Raw genomic sequence first — 22098 nt, forward strand, 5'->3', positions numbered from 1 at the left:
TCATCTTGAATGTGTAAAGTCCTCCTCAACAATAACGCGCTTCGTTTGGCACCTACTCTCGGATTGCCATTGCATAGCCCAACGTAATTGTCTCGTGGTATCATGGAAAGCGGCAGCGTGAAGCAACAAGGAAGAAAGACACGGGAACACAGGACAAACACTGAAATGTTCCGGTGTCTCTCTTTCTTTCTTGTTGCTTCACGCTGCCGTTTCCATGATGATTCGCCAACCACCTCGCACCAAGATATTAATAGTCTCGTGGAACATGGCGAATTTATTGCTCTCAACAAGGCCCGGCTGAGTTGATACAGCCAGGGGGACCACTCTCCTGGATGTCATGGCCGTCCAACACCTTACCTTAATAACTCATCTCTCAGTCCCCACAAGACTAGGTAACAGTGTCTCCCGCGACACCTCTCTGGATCTCACTTTCACTGAGAATGTCTCCCACCATAGCTGAACAAATCTAGGGGAAACTCGAGGAAGCGACCATTACATACTCTCAATCAGCATACTGTCCCCACAGCACCGGAGTACCCTCGGTATCATCAAGATCACAAATTGGGAAGCCTATAGAGCCGCGGCTCCACATTCTAGCTCTATTATTGATATCGCGGCATGAACCGAGGCCCTTTGTTACACCCAATAATCGCACACGCCAGCCCTCCAACTGACCGTTTACAACACCGCACTCAACCTCCATCTCATTCACCTCTGGGAGGCCCGTCGTAACCTTCTGAAGAGATCGCGCCGAACAACGACATAATCGCAGCCTCAAAAATCGCATATAGCGCAGCTTACTTTGCAAGTCCAGGACTAGGAATCGCAACTCTCCATCCAAAACTGGCATCAGTTTTGCGACTCTCTCCGTGGGCCCCTGAGTAATCCCAAAACATGGGCCATACGGCGCCGCCTTTTACATCCTGAAGCAACAAAGACGTCTACCAATAGAATCTTGCAAGCAGTAGCCCATCAAATCGCCGGCACTGATCAAGAACTTCTGGACACCCTCCGCTCCCAATATTTTGTCGCTCGAGAGCCACTTACCTTAACTATTATTCACACTGGCCACACCAACCCGGAACTCGACGCGCCCATCACTTATGAAGAGGTATTCGCAGCTGCCCTCCCTTGTAGCCGCTCTAGTACCGCAGGCGCCGAAAAAATCACCCAGTGCTACACAACCTCTCGAACGATTCCCTTCAAACACTTACCCAATACGTCAATGATGAACTGTGGGGCGAAGGCAAAATGCCCTCCCCCCCATGGAAACATGCAGAAGTGACTATCAATCCCAAATCCAACAAGCCAGCCTCTCTCTCTCTCTCTGCTCTCAGGCCCGTATCGCTCAACTCTTGCTTAGGCAAGCTATACTAGCGAACCATCCAAACATGCCTGCAAAACTATATTGAAGATAATAATCTCTTTCCTCTTTTATGCTCAGGTTTCGACCGGCTCTTTCCATGCGAGACGCCTTTCTTATTCTCAACCACGAAAGACTCACGCGGATACCTCCCGGCGGAGATCACCACCTTCTAACACCTGATATTGTGGGCGATTTCGACAACATTTCCCACTCTGCAATCCTAGAAGGTCGAAATCAGATACACTGCGGACCTCGTATGTTCCGTATATATCAACAATCCTTACAGCCAGCACAGTCGCGAAAGGCATCGGATCTACTACTTTGTCTCCCTGCCAAACACCTGACAAGGGCACTCCACAAGGTGCTGGCCTATGACCACTGCTATGCAATATTGTAACGAGCAATGCAACCTCCAGAGAAGAGACATATAACTGCGGCGGTCCCTAAGTGGTTCGAGAGCACGAGCGAGAAAGAACCATCTTCTTTCTCTACGAATGCAGGCGCTTCTACTTATTCTACAGTTGCACGTATCACTGCCCCCCCCCCCCCCCCCCCTTCTGAAGCATCGCCACGATGCGGCTAGGAGGGAAATGTCAGCGAAAACACAGCTGCAGTGAACCTCTGTTCAGCCAGGTAGTCTGTAGTGGTAAGGCTTCACGCGAACAACGTGCACGACTTCAGTACGGTGCGACCGGAGCGATAAGGAAGCCGCTTGGGCGGGAGCAACTGCAAACGTCACATCACTGATGCTGCGCACCACTTTGTGAGGGCCGAAGTATCTGCGCGGCAACTTTTCAGAAAGGCCGCGGCAACGAACAGGTGTCCAAACCCATACCAAGTCGCCAGACCCGTTGTCAACACTTCGCGCACTTTTGCGTGTGCTCCTAGACACCCTTAGAGCGTGTGGGGGTAGCGGTCTCGGTCACAGAGGAGATGCCCTCTACTCAGCGTGGCAAGCTCAGCCGGAGACCAGCTCCCAAGTGAAAAGGCGGTTGGTCGTTTGGTGCCCAGCTTTCGCCGGTCGCAAGCCAGAGAATGGGTCGGAGCCAAAGGTTCACAAAACAAAACAAAGTTTACACAGCTGAGAGACGATACAGAGGCTTTCACAATCACTCGTACGAGCAGATACAAAGTGATTTACAAATACAATGTAACTCGTGCAAAGTAACAATAGAGAGAGATAACAATTCAACAGAATCTTTGCACCTAAAGTGCACAAATACAGAGAGAGACAAACAAACAAAACACAATTTGTTCACCGGGCACTGCGACAGTACGACGACCTGAGGAGCACGACGGGGCCGATCCGCAGGCTGGCGCACGTTGCCTCGCTGGTCCGTGGCTAGTCGAGTGGTGTTCTCCCGGGAGTCGAGCGGGCGCGCTTCTCGGAATCTTAAACGGCGGCTCGGGCTAACCGACAGTGGTTGAAGCCCCTCATTTATAGGCGCAGTCCGCGTCTGTTTGTTCTTCGCGCCAAGGCAGGCGCGCACATACACTCAGTTTCAAATGCACAAGCTCCTTCTTCTAGCGCCGGGCGCGCGACCCCATTGGTCGAGCGCGGAATCCGCCTTCGAGAAATTTCTGGTTCCATCTCGCATGCGAAGACGCCGGCGCGAGAGCGAAGGGGAGAGGGTATCACTTTAGCGCGGTCGAGGTCATGCCCTCTCCGTCGACGATGACTAGAAACTACTCAAATCTAGTGAATCGACGCCGCGCGTGGGCTATGTTTACTTTGGCTCCGCGCCGGCGAGCTGAGTGGAAAGGGCAACAGCACATGCAAGTTACACGCTATCCGGGGATCCTTCCCTGCTGTTTTTTATTTTATTGTTAGAGCACGTGGGCGCGATTGTTTAAGCGCTGTGCCCTTTCTTTCTAAAATGCGCCGAATTTTGTGACACCCGTAACTGACGAAGCGGCGTCCGAGGTTGTACCTAGCGGCGGCAGTCTCCTGTTGACGATTAATTCGCAGGCGTGCCAATTGCCGCGTTTCCTCAGCACGCTGAACGAAGGTGTCTGCGTCGAGGTCAGCGTCAGAATCGCAGTAGGGGTCAACGGGCAACATAGCATCCAACGGAGTGGTCACGTGCCAACCGAAGACAAGCTGAAATGGAGTCAGTCGGGTAGTCTCCTGCAGGGCGGTGTTTTACGCAAACGTTACGTACGGCAGAATGGTGTCAGAAGTTCCATGCTTGACGTCAAGGTACATAGAAAGCATGCCAATTAGTGTGCGGTTGAGTCGCTCTACTAACCCGTTTGTCTGTGGGTGATAGGCCGTAGCACGTCGATTGCTGGTGTGCGTCAGTGTCATCACGGACTGGGTTAAGCGGGCAGTGAAAGCAGTGTCCCGGGGCTCCATGACGCAGGACAGTGTTGTGGACGAAAAACACGCGGGATGCGGGCGTCGACGCCTTCGAGGTAATCGATGAGCGGCGCGAACTCCGAGTCCGCCCGCTGAATCTGAGCCATTTGAGCGATACCAACAGCGCCCACGAAAGGAAAATCATCGGTGGGTTCTTCGGGACCGAATGTGATAGGCGCGCGCGACAAACAGTCCGCATCCTGATGCTTACGGCCCGACTTGTAGCCGACTGTTAAGTCGTATTCTTGCAAGCGTGTAAGCTCCATCTAGCCAAGCGACCAGAGGGGTATTTGAGGCTCGCCAGCCAGCCTAAGGAGTGGTGGTCACTTACCACACGGAAGGGTCGCCCGTAGAGGTACCGCCGGAACTTTCTGATGGCCCATATCTCTACAAGGCACTCTTTCTCCGTCGTAGAATAATCGGTCTCGGAGTGCGTACGTGTTCGGCTGACATAACTGATGACCCGTTCTGCACCGTCTTGCCACTGGATCAGTACCGCACCAAGGCCGACATTGCTGGCATCAGTGTGGATGTCCGTGGCCGCGTGTTCATCGAAATGGGCGAGTACCGTAGTACGTTATAGACGCTTCTCCACAGGATGGGCGTGTCGTCGCGAGTCAGTGAGTTTAACGGTACGGCGATCCGCGATATATCTTCAACAAAGCTCCGATTATACGAGCACAGACCCGAAAACCGGCGAACGGCCTTCTTGTCACTTGGGCGTGGAAAACCTGAGACGGCAGCGGTCTTAGGGTCCGGGCGAACACCTTGTGTGCTGGCAAAGTGACCAAGAAAGCGAAGTTCCTCAAAGCCGATATTGCATTTCTCGGCATTGATGGTGAGTTGTGCGGATTTGAGTGCTTGTAGCACAATGCGCAACCGCTTTAAATGTTAGTCAAACATGGTCGAAAATATAAAGACATCGTTCAGGTACACCAGGCAGGACTGCCACTTCAAGCCGGAGAGAACGGTGTCCATCATGCGTTGGAACATGGCCGCTGCAGAGCACTGACCAAATGGGAGCACCTTAAACTCATAGAAGCCGTTGGGCGTCACGAAAGCCGTCTTCTGTTTCTCTCGTCCAATTAGATTTGCCAGTACCCGCTTTTAAGATCTAATGACGAGAAGCATCGGGCAACCCATAATCGGTCGAGCGCGTCGTCTATCTTGGGCAGTGGGTAAATGGGCAATGGGTCCGTTTTGGTCACGTTATTAAGTTTCCAGTAGTAAACACAGAAAAGTAGAGCGTTGTCTTTTTTGTAGCGATAGCTACATTACGGTAGCATTTCGAGCTTTCAGCGTGGCGGCGACGCCACCGTCTGGCAGTGCGCAACCCTGTGGCTGCGCCGCCACGCTGTCACGTGGTTGGTCACGTGGTGCGGAGCAGCTGCCAGTGGCGCCCGCGGCGTCGTTGCTGATAGCGAGGCTCGTCACGTGGTTGTCACGTGACCATGTTTCATTCGGCCAGATGTAGCTATCGCGTCACTCCAGCTATAGACAGCGCTAAACCACCGCCAATTTTTTTTACAAGAACCACTGGTGATGCCCATGGGCTGGTGGACGGCTGAATGACATTGCCCGCAAGCATTTCGGCAACCTGATTCTTAATGGCTTCTCGCTCCATCGGGGAAACACGGTAGGGACGCTGGCAGACCGGTCGCGTAGTCTCATCAGTGAAGATATGGTGCTTGGCGAGTGGAGTGCGGCTGACCTTCGAGCACGTAGCGAAGCAGTCCGCAAAGTCTGCCAAGAGGTCCGACAGAAGATCCTTCTGAATCGATGGATGGCCGGATTTATTTTGACTGACTGAAGAACGTAGTGTGGGCCAGCATTGTCTGGAGTGGGTCCTCCCACGGTGCACATGCACAAACCTGGGACCTCACCAACGTCGCGGAGGAAGGCAATAGCCGTGCCTTTGACGAGGTGCTGATATTCGTTGGAAACGTTGGTCAGGAGGACGTGGGTACGGCCGTCACGTAGTCGGACAAGACCTCGGGCAATGACAAGACCCCGCTCAAGCAGCAGTGGAGTATGGCCGTACGCCAGGCCCTCGTAGTCGTGAAATAGGTCGTTCCGCACGAGCACCATGACACTGCACCGCGGCGGCACCGTGACGTCATTCTCGACAATGCGCAGAGCGTTGCTACAAGGATCTCGGGAGTCAAAGCGGGCCACGGCCTGTTTGGTCGAGAACGTGACACGTGCGTCCTTAAAGTCAGTCATAGCGCCGTTCGCCTGCAAGAAGTCGATCCTCAGAATCAAGTCTCTGGAACACTCGGACAGCACGACAAATTCTCAAACGTACGTGAAACCACGAATTCCAACTCTAGCCGTGCACTTGCCAAAAAGGGAAATTAGGTGACCACCAGCGGTGCGTATGTGGGTCCCCGTCCACGGTGTCAGAACCTTTTTAATGTCTCCAGCCAAGGCACGGCTCATGACAGAATAATCAGCGCCGGTATCGAGCAGCGCGGTAATCTCAGTGCCATCAATTATCACCCCGAAATCAGATGCAGCGTATTGGTTACTGTCGCTGGCTCTCTATGTCCAGGTATCGTCGGCTCGGTGGTTTCGCGATGCAGGATCTCAACCCGTCTCGACGTCAGCGGCCTTGCCTGCAGAGGTCGCTGCTTTTAGTTTCCCCGACGAGGACAAAGCGAGGACGGCCAGCAGAGCTACTCTGGCGGCCGGGGCTCAAATCCCGATACGGAGGGGCGAAGGCGAATGGGACTCGCGCCCTCCAGAGTAAATACGGTTCTGGCGCACCCAGAGATGCTGCACAATCTCAGGCGGTCGTTCACCGTACTGAGAACAAGGTGCGTCGGGACAGAAACCGCGAAGACCCACTTGGCGGTACGGACATGCTCGGTAGAGATGACCGGGCTCCCCACAGTGGTAGCACAGAGGTCTGCGGTCGGGTGTACGCCACAAATCAACTTCCGAGGACGTGTCTCAGCTGTAGCAGGTGCAGTTGCATAATATGGGGCGGTGCTACTGACAGGAGACGTCAGAGTGACACCGTAGCCAGGCGCGGTTGAGTGACATGGGCCGATGCTGCTCATGGCAGGCGTCGGAGTAGCGGGACTGTAGCCAGCCGTGCGTCGTACAACTGTTGCGTACGTGGGTCTGGAATTGAAGTGGGGTGGCGCTTCGGGAATAGGAGGTGCCTGCGCAACCTGCCGCACTTCGTCCCGGACGACTTCTGCCAGCGCTGCCAGCGGCGCAGGCGCGCAACCTGAGGCAGACGGAACCGTTGGAGTTCCTCCCGGACAACTGACAGAATCAGTTAGTGCAAGGTGTCAGCACTGCCGCCGATGCACGAAGAAAATGTTTCGGGCACAATGCTGTTGATGTCCCGATTGTACTGGCGGGCCCGTTTTTGGAGCGTTGTCTCCATGTTGGTCGCCTCGGTGAGAAATTGCGCTACAGTGCGGGGTGGGCTGCGTAGGTGGCCCGCAAAGAGCTCCTGCTTAACTCCACGCATGAGATGGCGAAGCTTCTCCTCCGTCATGTTGGGGTCGGCACGCTTGAATAGACGGGCGATGTCCTCAATGCGCATGCGCACACTTTCGTCCGTGCGCTGATATCGGGACTGCAGCGAAGCTTCAACCTTCTCCCTGCGGTCGGCGTTGGGGAATGTATCGAGGAGATTCCGACAAAACGTCTTCCAGGTAGGAAGGGTAGTCTCATGGTTTTCAAACCACGTCCGGGCAGAATCTTCAAGAGCAAAATATACATTGTGGAGCTTGCGCTCTTCGCTCCAGCCGTTGTAGCGCGCGACCCGCTCGGTCTCCAGACAATACCCAGCGTCTTCGAACACGTCACCGTGAAAAGATGGCGGTGTTCGCGGTTGGTGGCAAAACATCGGCGCCAGGAGCCGGACGTCAATGGTCATGGCAGTTCGACTCAACAGGCAAGGCTGGGTCGGTGCCGGGGACCTGGCGTCAGTGGCGATGTCAGCTGAACTCAGTGACCGAGGCTTCGTCGTTCTTGTGGGCGGGGGAAGGGGTCCAAATTCAGGCGACTCTCCGCGAATACGGCGGCTGGGTCGCTGGTGAACAGGTGTGAGGGCCGTAGTGATGCTGTGCGGAGTGCGGTGGTCGGAAAGCGGTCCCAGCACCTCTACCAAACTGTAACGTGCAACGCGAGAACATCCGGAGAAGAGACGTAAAAGTGCGGCGGTCCCTAAGTGGTCCGCGCGCGCGAGCGAGAGAGAACCATTTCCTTTCTCTACGATTGCAGGCGCTTCTACTACTTCTACAGTGGCCCGTATCAATAAAGTCATGGCCCCTCTCACTCACAAGTTCTCTTCATTCTCCTACATCGGATATACCATTTATGCGGATGAGATCACCAACTGGTAAACCCGAGGATCCCTTGCCGCCAAAGAGCAAGCCCTACAAACAGCCGCTACTGTGTGCGAGCATTTTGTTCAGACCAGCGCTTTGGAATGTACAGCGGCTAAATTGGAAATTATCCGTATTCATGGTCCCCACTATTGTTCCGCTGGCTCAGTCATGCTAGAAATTAACCAGCCTAGAAGAAAAATCACTCCTCCAAGTGCTTAGCCTCTTGTGCAGGATGACGGGAAGTTCACCCTGGCCGTGAGTTGAACCCAATACGGTCTCCAATACCATAATATTGATAATAGCAGGTTCGATATATTTATCCGCACCCTTTTTAAAACAGCTCTGGGCCTCACCATGTGTACATCTTCTCTAGACTTCTTGCACTCGGGGTTCACAACACGCTTTCGGAAATCCAGGAGGCTGTTTCGAGCTCCCAACAGACTCGTCTCCTCATCACCTCGCCGGGCCATCCGTTCAAGAATAGGCGGCCCGCAGGCCACCATGACCATGGCCCTGACCGGAATTTTGCCTAACACTGTTCACTCCTGCTTTACATGGACCCTATCCCTCGTCACATGAGCCACAATTCACAGGCCCCCCGCAGTTAGGCCCGTCTTTGCAGCCTTCGTAGGCAATACGGCCAAGACACCTTGGCTATGCATCCGGCTGTGGCTTCCTATGCACAACCCCACAGATATGGCTGCGTTGCTGTCATTCACGCCAATAGCCCTTATCTTGGAGCGTCCTTCACGGCACCGGATCCGGCGACCGCAGAAGCCACTGCAATAGCCATTACCAGCAAATCGAGCTACACCCAACACCACGGCACCCCCATTTTTACACTCTGTAGCGGTCTTCAGAGTCTATACTAGTCAACGTGCCCCGCGCACGGCTCTCCGCGTCCTGTGCGGCCATCTCCAATATGAAGATGTCATCACCAAGGTCCCAGGACATGCAGGTCTCGATGCAATATTAGGGCAAATGCCCTAGCTGGGGATTATACCAAACGAGCGGGGCACGCTGACTCTATTCTCATACCGCTTTCAACCCATTTTTCAACCCGCCTGGAGACGCTCCACCTAAATAGGCCTCTCTTCCCCGTACCGCATAAAAAAATTTCTGCAGCGGGACTCCTACAACCTAAGACGCATCTAAACACACCCTGTTCCAATCACCACTACACCGCATTCACCCAGCATTATAGGCAAATACATGTCCTTGGTTTGGCGATATTCCCACATTCACGCACATTACATCGACATGCTCGCGCTGGAGCAGTTGTAGGTGACGCTGGCCAGCGGCACCCCGAAAGACCAAGAGACGCTAGTGGCCATCGCCAAAGCGTCAGCGGAAGCCACTGGAGTCTTGGACTGAGCACCCTGCCCACAATGCGCTCCAGTCTCCTTTTTACAAATAAATGGTAACTCTCTCTTTTGTCCATCGTTCATTGCGCCTGATTGTTCGGCTGGCCGCGGCGTAACCTTATGGATGACGTCATGAAGGTTGCCGGTAAAGGTGAGTGAACAGGACGGAGCGCGGTAGCAAATTCCAAATAACAGTTTCCTTGAGCACTTGCGAATATCAACTAACAAAAAGTTTTAGGGTGCTTGTGAAATGATTAGGAAAAGACAGAAAAGCAGCAAAAACTGCTATAAGTAAACGTCCACCGCACCGAGCATGCCGTTTCCAGCGGTAAATGTTAAACTGGTTTTTATAGTCGAACAATTCACTGCTGTCAATCTTCGCGGAAAGCCAGGTTTTAGTAAGAAATATAGCATCAGCGTCAGAAGCATCGAGAGCAGAACAATGATCGCCGCGTTAGAAGTACGCTTCGAATAATTGTGAATAAAATCGAAAGTGGGTTGATGACCGGTACCTTAATCCACCGCCCCTCGCGCAGTGCTATTCAGTGGTGAATTCTGTGAATGGCTGCAAGGCATCAGACTGTCCGTGGATGGAATCGGAGCTTTCGGCCGGTGGTGTGAAGGCGCTAGAAACCTCATGCTCACCCCTGTCAGAGGGATTGCAGGTGCAGCACTTTTTGTCTATTTAAAACTTGTTGAAGGGAACCTTGAAGTTTAAGGGGTGGGTTTTGCAAACTCCACAAAATTTTTCCTAGCAACCTGGAGGATAGTTATCACAGTAATTTTAATTTCTTTCAGCTAAGATCTATTGAGGAGCACTTTTTTGAACCTTGAAGATGGGAATTTGGCAATAATTGGCCGGCATTTATTACGCATACACCCGCCGACCCGGGGGCTCTCTACAGCAAAATTTCGGAGGGCGAAATTTTCAAGGAGGATGAAAGAACATTCAAAATTTATTCTTCCGACTGGGCCCAGGACTCTGAGGGTAGGATAGGCTTTAGAATAGTAGGTTGACTCGCCGTTGCCTGTGTTCAAGCACGGCCTGCTTACAGCGCAGCTGATCGTTTTCACCTGTAAGGCGGTCAATCGACTGGCGAAGACGCTGCAGCTCCTTCGCGACTGTGTCAGGGACGACCGTATTGTGCTTAACCTGCGTTATTCTTTTGTATGTACCATTCAGATTTTCTTGCAGTGCCTCCTGGGTTACTTTAAGCTCACCAACAGACTGAATAAAATCCATCTGGGCCTTCTTCAGTTTTCCAGTTCGACTGTATACACTTTGTAACATGAAAAATATCTCGTCAAATATCTGGGGCTGGAAAAGAGACAACGGGCCTTGTCTGGGCCCTCGTGCTGGGCCCAGGGTTCAGCTGCACATCCCAAGACGAACTAAGCAGTTGGGTTGTACTCACAGAACAAACCAAAAGTCATGGGCGTTGGAACATCAACCGGCAGACGGTATTCGATTTCTTAGCATACATAGAGGTAACAGGGCTAACCTGAACGAGGAAGCAGAACGGATTAAGAAGCCTCATCGTGGTGCTGTTGTCAGGCCCACTAATGGCGGTGGGGTTGCGCCAGCTTTTGATATAGGCAGCCGAAGATGATGGGGCCGTCGATCTGGATGCTTCGTATTGTGGAGGGATAAGCGCAAAAATGTATCTGCCGGGCGGCCAAGCGGATCCTCATGGGTCGTTTGAATAGGGCAACTTGCTGGTGCCCCTGGCAGATAAGGATAGTGGTATGGCGCTAAGTGAGCCCGTGCCATAACTTGAACGAAGAATCAGAGCGTATTAGTAAGCCGCATCGTAGTGCTGCTCTCGCGCCCATTGGGTTAATGCCCACAAAGGCAGAACTGGTCATTCTTTACTTAACATTCATAGATGGCGGTGAGTCCTCATGCCACTACAAGCGCAGCGACACAGCAGTTAAGCGATTCACCACTGAGCTCGTAGGTGCCGGTAGGAATTGTGCGACCCACGTTGCTCCACCCGACCAACCTCTCGCGCACCTGGCGCGAAGCTCCTCCGAACTTACCCGAGCTAACCGGAGTAACTCGGGTGAGCTCGGGTTTTTTCAACTTGGGCTGCTAGGTTTATCGGCTGCTGCAGCCGATGAAACATGACAGCACTGGGTGAAGGGGAAAGAACGCAGTGCTTTATTGCGCGCTAGTTTCATAGCTACTACTGGAAAGAAGGGCGGCCTCCTCTCCCAGAGAAGCCGAGTGTGTGCGCATGTCCCGTGGCTTCCGGGACGGTGATTTAGCTACCGATTCATCCTCCTTCGTTCGGAAAGAAGAACAAGAAAGAAAGCTCGGTTATAAATAAATCAGAATATTGTATGCCACTCGCATAGATGCGTTGTTGACTTCACTTGCACTGGAAATCAGTGATGCCAAAAAGTATTTGGTCTCTAATCATTGACTCCGTGAATGTGCCGAAATTGCATGACTGGGCTTGCGTCTTCAAATCACACAAAAAATGCTCAAATGGCTTACCAGAATCTTGCACTCGTTTCCTGAAGAGGTACCGCTCGTGGACTTCGTTCTGTTGGGCAGCACAGTATTCTTTAAACTTTTTGACCACCGTCGCATAGTCAAGCTTGCTCTCGCCATCCGCAATGGTAAATGTGTTGTAGATTGCGATTCCTTCCTCACCTGCGATGAAGTCAAGAAAAGCTCAAACTTCTGTTTAAAGAGCTGCCAGTGCTTGCCAATGTCCCCTGTCGCACGCAGTGGCTCCGGTGGCTTCAGGAATTCCATCTTGCTGGTCGGCGACGCCCCACTTCTGACACCATGTACCGGCTGCTGCAGCCGATGAATCATGACAGCACGGGTGCAGGGGAAAGAATATAGTGCTTTATTGCGCGCTAGTTTTATAGCCAATACTGGAAAGAAGGGCGGCCTCCCCTCCCAGAGAAGGTGACTGTGTGCGCATGTCTGTGGCTTATGATTTAGCTACCGATACACTAGGCAGTGGCAAAATATCAAAATAACGCACGTGCGTACGGGTACAATATTCTTAGTCGGCGTTGTTGAGTGTATAAGTGCTTTCGCACTAATAGTTGGCTTGATTTCACACATCGAATTGCAACCTAATTGGAAAGGTTTTTGCACTTATGCACATTAGGAAACATTCTCTTCCTCGCATACAGCCCATAACAAACCCCAGAATCAAAAGGCGCACAGTGTACACCAAATGTTGCAGCTTGACTGCACATATCTTGCAGGCTTTAGCCTCTAGCATAGACCTAAGTACATGGTCAGTTACACTTCATCACCCAATTGCCGGCCCGTAGATTATCAAGACTACAGTACTATCATTCTTAGAGTCAGGTATATATGGGTGCACAAGGTCCTGCAAAAAGAAAAAGGCCAAAGTGTGAACACTGCGTAGCAAAAAAATGCCCTCAACAAAGTATTGATTTACTAAGGACACTGCATTAATCCGGCTTACAAGGAAAAGTCTGCGCAACATCTTGTATTTCAAAAGACGTGCTCTCCGTCATCTTGGCTTCAGTCATTGAGAAGATGTTTATATGATAAGACTAAAAATTTTTGCCGTCACTCATTTCTGCTTCTGGCACTCAGGTGTTTTTCTGTACTGATCACACTTAATATTACTGCTGACGCGCAACTTGCCTTCAGCCATTCAGAACAAGATACTCGTGTGATAACCTTAAACATTTGTGCTGTGGCTCATTTTTGGCTTTTATTTTTGGCATTCATTTTTCGCATTCAGAAGGTGTCCCCGTGACCATACTGCACAGCGGTCAACTTCCAGTGAGACAAACTTGTGAAAGTGGCTCCTAAAAACACAAAACAGTTGTACTGTACATGCTTGAGTGCTAAGTCGTATAATAACGTTCCTGACTGTTAAATTGTGCAAAAAAATCTTCTATGTCCGGGCAAATATTGAAGGTTTACACATAAACTGTAACGATAGCATGAATGCCTTAGTGTCACAATACAAAGAATCAGAGTGAGCTGTCGTTTAGCATTTATGAAGAAAGACTAGTCAGTAAACGCAAACGCTGTTTGTGGTGCAAAAATTTGAGGGGACACTCATGATCCGCCTTGATGTTTATGGTTTATGGGGGTTTAACGTCCCAAAGCGACTCAGCCTATGAGAGACGCCGAAGTGAAGGGCTCCGGAAATTTCGACCTCTTGGGGTTCTTTAACGTGCCCTTAAATCGCGCAGTACACGGGCCTCTTGAATTTCGCCTCCATCGAAATTCGACGGCCGCGACAGGGATCAAACCCGCGTCTTTCGGGCCAGCAGCCTAGCGCCATAAACACTCAGCCACCGCGGCGGCTTAGATCCGCCTTGAGGGTATGACGCGATAGCGTAATGGGCTAATTCCCATACATGCAGAAGGTCATTCTCTACATTCATAGATCCCTGGGAGTACTGCAACTTGAGTCCGCGGGACTCAAGCTGCAGTCGTAGTTCGTCGGCATATCGTTCTCGACAAACCCGATGCCACGAACGCCAGCATAGCTTCCGCGCCGAACGAACGGACAAAGCCGCAAGCTTCGTGGTGAACGCGCCTTGGATGTACGCTGCGTGGTTCGCCGCTCACCGCATGATTCCTGCGTCCCCGCACGGCCCTCTGCGCCCGATCGAGACGATCCGGAGGCGCTGCCGTCGCGCGTGATCTGTTCGTGCAGTGGCGTAGATTTCTAGTAGGAGGGGGAGGAAGTGGTTTTAGTGGGCGCTGCCTGTGACGATACGTGTGCGCCAAGCGAAGAGGACAAGTAGCGGAAACGTGCTGTGCCTACTCGCTTAACTGCGACTTCTGTAATTTACATGCTCATAATTACTAATGAATACCAAAATACATGTCTCTAAAGCACACTTCTAAGACAACAGCGTATTCACTAGACGCGCCTTTGTTCATTCTAAACCATCGAACTGGCGTGTCGAAGTGGTTAGCGTGCTCGTCTCGCACTCCGCAGGCCCTGAGGTGAGTTTCCCCCTTCAGGTTGGGATGAGAGGAAACACCTTGTTGATGATGAAATAGAGGTTTCTCGATGACTTGGTGGTTCTAACTCGTAAACATTCACGTTACTCGAAGAAAGGAGAAGGTTAATTATGTATTTACAACATAAATAAAACAAGAAGGAGCAAAGCAAGGAGAAAACTATTTACAACATGACAAAACCGCTGATCAGACGAATTCAGCCCTCGTTCGACCCATCGCGCTTGTTTTTGAACCCTCTGTCCCCGTCCTTAGCGGGGACAGCCACCAATAAGATTACAAGCGACACACCCCCCCAATAACTGGTGAGGGAAAGGAAAATAAGGTTTCCGCCAACTAATCACAGATTGCGGAAAGAGTACTGATTAAACATTTGGGAAAAGAGAGGTTGCAATCAAAAGCACAAAGAGCCCAAACGCGACCACCCTTTCCCACGCTATACCCACGGCACGGCCGTTGCTACTTGAAGTTGAAGTTTATTTCTGGCTCTCAGTGGTACAGGTATCACTGGGAGACAGAGGACGCAGGGGGAAAAGCTGCTTGAATGCAGCTTGAGAGGCACCCTATGCCCACACTTCCGAGGCAGCGTATTGCCTCAGTTTTTCACAAGACAGCTACAGGTGAGGCAGTTGAAACAAAAACGAAAGTATCAATATGAATTAAATACAACATTTCAACATTTAGCATCACGATCAAAACAAAAATCAATGTAAATACTACAAAACAAAAGCATCACATCATGCAAGTGTACAACATAAGCAGAATTTACCCATGTTATAATCTGATCTACAGTTCAGAGGAATTTCAAGCTAAGCGTCTTCAAAAAGGTACAAGACGGTTTTCAGGCTCTTCACTGTGATATCTCTTAGCGATATGTTGTTTTTTTCTATAATGTTCTGGCATTTTGAATGAATAAAAGACAATGATTGCATACCGTATTTGGTGCGACAAAGAGGCAATGACCAAGGAAAATGAGAGCGGGTATCATACACCGTTGAATAGCGAGATATTTTTAGAAGCGAGAGAGTGGTTTCATCGTTAGTAATAACCGCAGTTTTGTACATTGATAGCAATCTGAAAGGAAACAAAGAAGTGATCTTTAGAATGCCAAATTTAATGAAGTATGGATGTGTGTGGGTATGCCACGATACGTTTGCTATTAGTCTAATTGCCCGCTTTTGTGCTGTTATTAGTTTGGATATGTTGTGCTGGGTCGTCGTTCCCCAAACTGTGAGACAGTATGTCAGTGATGGGCGAAAGAGCGCTTGATAATTAAGACCTTCACTTGAGACGGAAGTGTGTCCCTACGTTGGCAAATAAGACCGTTGAATTGATTTAGTTGCTTCCGAACATGATTAACCTGCTCGTCCCAGATGAGACACTCTGAGAAGATTACTCCTAAGCATTTTGTGTTTGGCACGATTGCAACTGTTTTGCCTCCTAGTGATAGCGTGAAATTGGCGTGAACAGTTTTGTTTCTTGTTCGGAATAAAACGGCCTTCGTCTTGTCAGAACTCACTTTCAGATTCTTATTTCTTGACCACTCGTGAAGATACTCCAGGAACTTATTGGCTCGCGATAATAAATCGGCTTCTGTGCTACCTGAGAATAGTGCTGTAATATTGTCAGCAAAGCCCACAAGGTCAACGGCAGGGGTGAAAAAGATGTCATTGATGTAAACAAGGAATAATAAAGGCCCCATTATGCTGCCCTGGGGAACACAAGAGAGAAGTGGCTCAAGGCTCGACAACTTGTTATTGTGAGCAACCATTTGTCTGCGATGAGTTTAGTATGATTTTAGCAGAGACAAAGTGGCTCCCCTAATTCCGTAGTGTTCTAGTTTTTGTAGAAGCAGATTATGGTTGAGCAAGTCAAATGCTTTTGAAAAATCGACATAATAATAAATAATAATAATAAATCTATTTCTGCCTCAAAGGTATATGGACAGAGGAGCTGCAGAAAAAGCTGTAAAAAATACAGCTTGAAAAAGCCGCAGCCCCCATTTTTACAGGCAACAGCAGAAGACAAACAACGACTCAATTTCTTGTGTCGTATAAAACAAAACAAAAGAACAAAAATGTAATGCTATACATCGCAAGAGCACTTCAAGCGTACTGAGTAAACACAGGGATAAAAAGATTGTTATTACATATCACACTCTCATACATAAAATATGAGATACAGAAGCAAAGACTTATTTTGGCACAGCTGAGGATGAAAATTGTTCGTAGCTACCTTCTATATACATCCTACGCAATACCTTATGAGTACAGGTGAATAAGTCAAAATATGCAGATGTATAAGCGTTCAGAGGGGAAGGGAGTGTGAATTGCAAACGTTCTTGCCCGGAGTTTAGGCGTACTGTTGGCACCATCCATTGTTGGCACCATCCTAACATTGTCATCTGCTTTCTTCCTCGCACGCGCGACAAACATATGCCGACGAGACGATCACTCAAGTTGTTCACAGAAGCCCTTGAAAGAGGAGAAGACAGTCGTTACGAGAATAATGCGTTTTATGGTCACTCGGCTCCTACCTAGCCGTATCTCCTTCATTCCCGAAGCCTTGACAACCCCTTGGCAACGCACACATGCCGACAGCTGCATCTGGTTAGGGTTCTTCCCGGCGGGTTATGCCATTACCCCCTGAACAGCTTTCAGGCCTGCGCGTCACGTGACGCGGCGTCAACGACGACACTGGGCGCCGGTTGAGGGCCGCGAGCGATTGCGGCGCGCTCGCTTCGCGGGAACTGATGCCACAGACAGGCTCGTCGACCGCCAGGCCCGCGCAATTTATCAGGGCAAAGACAAATAATTAATTTTACGGACAGAATTATGCATATTTATTTATCACAGCAGACTATGTCTGTAGGCATATTTAAAAATATTTTCGACTACACATCGTTCGCGGCCAAAATACATGACAGACAGAAAATGATATTGCACTGTAATGTAGACGGATGTTGCTTTTTATACTGCGTGCTATAAAATTGTAAACAACTGACAGCCGAAACAAGTTGTTGCACCGATAAGAGATACACACAGTTCCGATACCAATCTGTACATTAAAGTAGGCCCTGTGGCACGGTACGAGTTTCAGATGAATGAGAGGAAGCAGAACATAGCACATTGGAATGCCAAGAGGTAGAAAACGAAAACCATACTCGCATCTTAACTGTAGGTTAGAAGAAAATATTATTTTATCAATTTTTCAGAGTAGGTGGCCGCCATTCAATAGCATAAATCCCAACATATTACTTTGTAGAGTCGAAGACATGCAAAGAAACCACAGTACATTAAACACACTTGTGACTAAACTGTCGACAAGGTTATAATAAATAAGAAGCACTTATTTCACTGCTGCAGGTACAGGAATGCACAAGTAATCCGCTGCGCAAACTGCATTGCACAATAATATAGACACTAATACAATTCTAGAAAAAACGGCGCACACAGGACAGGGACCAAGGGAAGAACCGACGACACGAGCGCTGCCGTCGTCGGTGCCAGCGCTCGTGTCGTCGGTTCTTCCCTTGGTCCCTGTCCTGTGTGCGCTGTTTTTTCTAGAATGACTACCTACCAACTCGCCCAGTCTTCCACATTGACTAATACAATAATACATAATAGACACTGGAACAATTGTACAAGAATAGACACTGCACAAGAAGAGCACATACAGACAAAAGGTGTGACAAATAACTCATTCACCTACCACAGCAGGCACTGTCTGAGGTTCAGCTCAGTAAAAAAACAACATTGCACTTCATTGCCAAAATACTTTAAAATTTCAGATTAAAAACAAGGAACTGTCATTTAAACTCTGCGCTAGAAAGCATGCATGATGCAAACAAAAGAATGCTCATTGAACTACAACAAGCAGAAGTTCGCCAAAGAAATCACATGAGGAAGCTGCAATGAAACTCCTGCAGTGCAATTAAAAGTAATTAAATGTGCGGTGTACAAGTTTTGGAAAATTACTTTTCAAGCAAGATTTGGGCTTTTCTGATTTTTGCATTCTGTTCTTTTATAATATGAAGTTGATCGTTCCTTTGTTTGCATAAGTTGCTAAGCATTATTCTTGCTGCACAGTTTGCAACAAGCGAGACAAGGAGCTCGTAGGCATGCCCATTTTCACATGCATCTATGTCCTCAAGCCTCGATAGAGAGTTGAGCGTCAGTTGCCGAGCGACATTGCTTTGGTTGGGCCCATGGAGAAATTGTTTGGTTTGGTTTATGGGGATTTAACGTCCCAAAGCGACTCAGGCTATGAGAGACGCCGTAGTGAAGGGCTCCGGAAATTTTGACCACCTGGGGTTCTTTAACGTGCACTGACATCGCACAGTACACGGGCCTCTAGAATTTCGCCTCCATCGAAATGCGACCGCCGCGGCCGGGATCGAACCCGCGTCTTTCGGGCCGGCAGCCGAGCGCCGTAAGCTTCGTAACTACAACCTCCGTGTACATGACTATTGTAATCACAAGGGCAGAGAGAAACTGGAGTCCACCTCGGTCCAGTAGTGCGATTAAGGAATGGGTGTCTTCTTCCATTTCCGTCTCACTTCCGGGAACAAACAAGTGTGCTCGGCAACTTTTACACTTTAAAACTTTCATTGTAGCATGCGCACAATACCCGCCAACATAACCAATAACTGGCATTCGTTCTCTGAGTGCATCAAGGTCAGCGTCTACAACTTGAACACTAAAGGAGGTTCTTACATTTCTGACACTGTCTCTTCGATGTTCCTGAAGTCATCAGTGCTCTTCTTTGGCAGAGCATTTTGAAGGCGAATCCTGCCCTCTGTGTCACAAAGCTGTCGAACAGATATGCGGCACTGCCCACCAGCCATTTGCCGGTACTGTCCAAAACGACTGTCGAGAGGATCCGTTTGAACTTTCCCAAGTAGGACGTACTTAAAATAAACTTCACTTATGCAATACTTTGCCAATGCCAGTAGGGATTGAGCAGATAGCCTTAGGGCACTCAATGTGTCCTGGGTAAGTACCCCAGTGTTATGCCCATAAAATTTTCAGACATCAAGCCAGGTAATGAAACCATTCAGAAAAACTACTTTTGAGTGATCTCTACTGCAAGACATGGTTCTTCGTAAACAGTACGATGATGGAAGCCTTTTTTTGCCGTTTTTACGTTGACAATACTCCACCAGCGAAGAATGATTTTGGTGAAATTCTGCTGTTGCTGCCGCATGTTGAAAATCAGCTTCACCACTGCGAGCTGCCAGGGCTGTAGCTACGTGCGGATTAAAAACCTCCATTACCAGCTTCACATATTGCCGTTCCAAGTTGCTCGGATTAATACCTTGGATGTCAAGCCATACCCAGACTTTATCAGTAGAGATGACTCCTCTTTATGTAAATCTCTCGAATTATTGACTGAGGCAGTCATTTTGCATTCAGGACGAACATCATTGTTTGAAAGCTCAACGCACTGATAGAAAAAGCAAGTCCCGCATTTTTCTGATTCAGCCAATTGTTTCTGATACACTTCAAAAGTTATACAGCATCTACCACATAAAATAATGGCCGATCTGGATCTGCAGGATGTGGATAAACATGACGAAGCATTGGCTTTGGCAGAAACATCTTCATTACCTTTCTGTTTAGAGATTTATTGTCACAAACAACGGCTATTACCCTGTACCCAATATCTTCTAAGCGTATGATCACCTTCTTCAGTATGGCATGAAGTTTGTCGCCCTGTATGGTTTTTACCGGAAGAATGGGTGCTACCTCCTTGAATGCGCTCAGCAGACTTTGTATCATAAACACGTGTACAGACGTGGCTGCCTCGCTGGAATTCACTGCAGCACCACATATGCTGCCCCCCGTATAATCAAAACAAGGCTTGATATGAATTTCGTCAAGCATCAACGTCACTGTCTTTTCATGTGGCTGCAGATGTGTAAATCACTGGGAAATATACTGAAGAAAAGTTGCATCACAAGAATCAATTTCTGGGCCCATTTGTACAGATGAGCACACTATTCTAATAGTGGTCGGATGGGGCAAGGCTAGTGTACTTGTTTTTCTCAAATACTTGTAGGCATGCGGCGATATTGTGTGGAGAATCCATGCAAACACCATTACCTGTGTGCTGTGCTGAATACGCTCTGCAGAAAGCAGTGTTAGCTGTTCCTTTAAAAGTTCACAGCCCCTTTCTTGTTTTCATTATTGCGTGCTTCCAATTTGTCTAGAAGGGAATTTACTGAAAGCGACAGGTGGCGAGAACTACAACGCTCACCAGACTCGTCAGACAGCATGCACAGGTTGTTCAAAATTACCAACAAGGGGCTTACTTTGCAAACCGAGTCTGGTACAACAGCGCTACCAAGATTCATGATCGCGGATCCTTGGTAGCAGGCTGAGACTCGGAGGTTTTCGAACACTGTCAATGACGCCTTCAACCAAGGTTCACGATCGTTGGTGATGTTCAAAAACATCGTACTCTTTTCTTTATGAATCACAGTCCACTGCACTTACACTGAGGCCACTTGCAGGCGCGCCTTTAGTTCTTCGAGTGACGAAAATTCGTCTCTCTTCTGCTCCGCTTCATATGACGCCAGTGATCCTTTGACCGCGAGGGCGAGTTGGGAAGCTTCTAGTCGGCTCCTATTGGCATCAGGTGCTTCTCTCTGGCTGTTGTCTGGTGCTGTAAGGCACGAAGGGCAGTTGGGAAATGCGGTAGGCACCGATCCATGACGCAACCGCGGTACTGGCAATCGAACTGTAAGAACATTTCCTCTTCTTGGATCCGTGTACGATGTCGTCGTCTCGATGCATGAAGCGCCGAAATGATCGGCGCAAACCTGCACAAACGTAGAAACGTTTCGTAAACACCTCAGAATCCACTTATTAAAATAACCTAATGCTAGCCCCTTTGTCTATAAGCGTGTTTGCAGCAAAGAAATGTGGCCACAATCAATCTATCTAGGCTTCGGAAGTATCACAATAAACGTGCTGATTAAGTAAAAGCAACCAGGAGCACATAACAGAACCATAAACATTTCTTACCTTAGTGCACGAAGTGGGCCCGAAGTCCTTCCTTGGAATGGCGCGTAACTACTTCTTGAAAGTGTCGTCGTCTTTTGGGAAAGAAAACACTTGTATCTTCCTGCCCGTATCGTAATTGCCGGTGCACCCGGGCACACAACACTTGTTCGGCATTTTAGTATCCACTGCACATCGCACACCGAAGCAAAATTGCCGCAAAACAACGACGAGAGAAGACAAACGCGACCACGCCGCTGCAACCAACCGGCCCGTGCGGCGCAGGGAGCGTGAAAGAAAGAACAGCAGGGACTAAAATCATATGTCTCTGGCGATGCGGCTTCTGCAAGTGTCAGCCTGCCGGATGTGACGTCAAAATTTTGGGCGCAGGCCTGAAAGCTGTTCAGGGGGTAATTGTTATGCCCGTGACGGCGCGGAGTAAACAAGGAAGTCCGCGCAAGAAGGGGAGGCCGGGACGGTACGGGTCCCGTTGTTGGCGACTTTCGACCCAACTGGAGCGGCATTTTATGCGAAAACAAGACCAACAGGTTCGCGGAAAGGTTCCGCAACTCGATTCTGCAACTCGATTCCGCAACTCGATTCCGCAACTCGACTAATCTCCTACTCAGTTTTATTTATTAATGTTTCTAGGAGTTTTCGCTCACGGCCAAC

The 22098-nt window shown here is 49.4% G+C and overlaps 1 pseudogene; it reads right to left on the bottom strand.

Moving 5' to 3' along the window:
- Positions 1-21603, bottom strand: part of LOC144127619 (uncharacterized) — an 88402-nt pseudogene extending 66799 nt beyond the window's left edge.
- Between the last annotated feature and the right edge of the window lie 495 nt (positions 21604-22098).

Source organism: Amblyomma americanum, chromosome 4, assembly GCF_052857255.1.
Source record: "Amblyomma americanum isolate KBUSLIRL-KWMA chromosome 4, ASM5285725v1, whole genome shotgun sequence".
NCBI lineage: Eukaryota > Metazoa > Arthropoda > Arachnida > Ixodida > Ixodidae > Amblyomma > Amblyomma americanum.